The sequence below is a fragment of the Triticum dicoccoides genome, chromosome 3B, assembly GCF_002162155.2.
Source record: "Triticum dicoccoides isolate Atlit2015 ecotype Zavitan chromosome 3B, WEW_v2.0, whole genome shotgun sequence".
NCBI lineage: Eukaryota > Viridiplantae > Streptophyta > Magnoliopsida > Poales > Poaceae > Triticum > Triticum dicoccoides.
The window spans coordinates 749017003-749020170 of record NC_041385.1 but is presented as its reverse complement, the minus strand read 5'-3'; positions in this window follow the sequence as shown (position 1 = coordinate 749020170).

Genomic DNA, 3168 nt, shown 5'->3' with positions numbered 1-3168 from the left:
GCCGGCGGCGGCGCGGGCGGTCGAGCGCCATGTGGCAAGCGGCCACTGGCGCGGGGCGGCGGCGCAGGACGTCCGGCGGGTGCGGACATGTCCGGGCGCGGGGAGGGGTTTCGTCCGGCGGTGCGAGGAGGAGGGGAGCTAGGGTTTGGAGTGCGAAAAATCCGGGGGAGCACATATTTATAGATTCTGGGAGCTAGGAGAGTCCAAATGAGGAGCGGTTTTCAGCCACGCGATCGTGATCGAACGACCGAGAGCATGGAGGGGAGTTAGATGGGTTTTGGGCCAGTTTGGAAGGGGTGTTGGGCTGCAAAGAGAGAGGGGCTTTACGGTTACCCGGTTAACCGTTGGAGTACCAAACGACCTCCGAATGGCACGAAACTTGACAGGCGGTCTACCGGTGGTATAACAAGGCTGCTTGGCGAACCTCGTTCCATTCCGAGAATGTTTAACACTGACTCACAACAAGAGACAAAAGGGGGACGCCGGAGGACATAGGAGTGCCGGATCGCAAAACGGACAACGGGGAAAAGGCTCGGATGCATGAGACGAACACAAATGCGATGCAATGCAATGCACATGATGACACAATGCGAATGATGACATGGAAAAATACAACACGCAAGCAAATGACATGGCAACGACGGCGAATAACTGGCAGACACCTGGCGCATCGAATCCGGGGCGTTACAATTTAGGTCAACTAGCTCTGTTTAATTACTAAAATTGCTTGATTCAGTAAGTGTGGTCTGTGTGGTGTACGCTCTTTTGTGTGCCCAAATTAGCAAGCGATGTTAAATTATGCAACGACGTACCGGGGAAATTTCCACTAAAATTTAAATTATCAAACTCATCCCATGCGCGTAAAGCAGAAGAATCGTTTGCGATGCACACTATCATTCAAAGTGAATGGTGTCCAGTGGCACCACACGCAAAGTTTCCCTCCATATTTCAAAATTTTGTCCTACCTTCGAAATATCTACCCCCCCTTCCAATATCTACCCCCCCTTCCCCACCCCCCTTTCTCCCCGACCACAAACCACATTTCCCCTGTTTCCCCCTTCCTCCCTTCCTTCCTTCATAAGCTATAGTCGCTTCCTCACTTGCTTCCTCGCTCTCGCCGTCTCGCATCCTACCGCCGGGATCGTCATGGTCTTCTTCAAAGACCTCTCCAGTGGTTCCTCCTCCTCTGATGACTCCTTCACCACCCGGGTATGCCTCTCCTCTCTATCTCGGGCTAACTTGGAATGAAGGATTTTTACCCGGCGGTCGATTTGAGTCATTTCTTCCTCTTGTAGTTCCCTAGGACCATCAGTTGCAACGAATGGAGCGGGGTGGCTGAAGATCTGTCTGCTCGTTGTCACCATCAATATCCATGCGTGAAGCTACTTGCGTTTGAATATGTGGACAGTGAGAGGAAGTTTCTGGCATGTGCAGAGAAGGTTAGACCCTCTTTCGTTGTTACAAATCATTTGTTAGATGTGATTCAGACACTGTCACGGTCCCAACCCATTCATACCACACCTTCAACCGAACGCATCCTAAGACAGTCTAATAGTTTGTACCTAGTATCTAAAAATTTTGCCATCTCATCAGCGGTGCCATTAGAAAATTATTTGGCACCGCTTCAGTAGTTTGTGCAGCCAACTTGTCCACACATCCAAGCAGCCAAGCAGTAAGACACTAAATCTTTATGGCATGAAGGAACTGGGCGCTGGAGCAACTAGGTGCTCCGGAGTTCGGGTCCTTGATTTTTTCCTGCTGCATCGGCTCGCCAATGCAGGGCACCTGTGTGAGATGTAGCAACAGTTGTCTTTACACCGGTTTTGACATACATAGTGGATGACCTTAGTGCTATTAGTTCTATGTTACTAAATTTGTGCATGTACACACCTGTTAGTATTAATTTGCTGTCATCCAAACACTGTCGCTATGTTGTTGCAGTTATATCTGCCTTCCTCTTAAAATGTTCAATTTGTTATTTATAGTACATGAGTAAGAACTTGTAGCGTTGTTGTAGTTAATTATAGCTTCTGACGTTTCAGAATTTGGTAGCAATTAATTCATTTGCACATTGATCTTTTCGAGAAGATATCTCATAATAAACCTATTTCTTCAGTTTTTCAAAATAAATATTGGTGATTTTCTATGTTGCTATAAACCCATTTTCCCTACAATTGTTACTGATCTAGTTTTAAATATTATAGGATGAACGGAAGTGTTCTTACTTGGAGTTGGTTGATCAAGAGTGGCCACCGTCTTTGAAGATGTGCCTAGCAAAGCTCTGGAGCATGTATCAGGAAGAGAACAGAGGTAGGCTTAGAGAAAGTGTCGTCAACACTGAAGAATATTTGAAGATGCGGGATAAAAAGAGGAAGGTGGAGACTGAGCTCAGATTTTTTAAATCGGACTTTGCTAAGATGGTGTTGGCGAAGGAGGAGACACTTTCCTAGTTGGCCAGTGCAAAACAGGTTCTTACTGAACTAAAAACAGAGGTGGATAAGACGAGCCTGGATGATCTCGATTAGGGAAATGAATATATTGTTCTAATATTGTTCTTATGAAGTTGAAATAGCTATATGTTGTACTGTGCTGTTTTCAGGTAGCTATCGTACTGTGATGTTAAAATATATCTATGTGCCTGATAAGAAATTGGCAAACAACTGTTCGATATGAAATGTGAATTTGCGTAATACTAAAATTATTATTTGTAAACTAATAAACCTGCTAAATGGGTCATGGAACTTTGCAAATGATTCTAGAAGTAAAAGTGCTTGTGATGGATAGCCCAATGCCACACAGTTTTCTTCATCAAATCGTGTGTGATATAGTTGATAAAAGCAAACATTTAACCAAGGCAGAGCGTGTGTGATAGTTACACCTATCACACACGAGCCTATACATAAACCTGTGTGGAATGTACATACGAACGAAAATGTTTTCCCTGGATTGACTGTGTGGGATGTACATACGAACGAAAACGGTTTCCCTGGATTGACTGTGTGGGATGTACATATGAACGGAAACGTTTTCCCTGGATTGACTGTGTGGGATGTACATCAGAACAAAAACGCACTCCTTGGATTGACCGTGTGTGATATGCATACGAACGGAAATGTTTTTCCGGGATTCACCGTGTGGGATGTACATACAAACGGAAACGATTGGGTT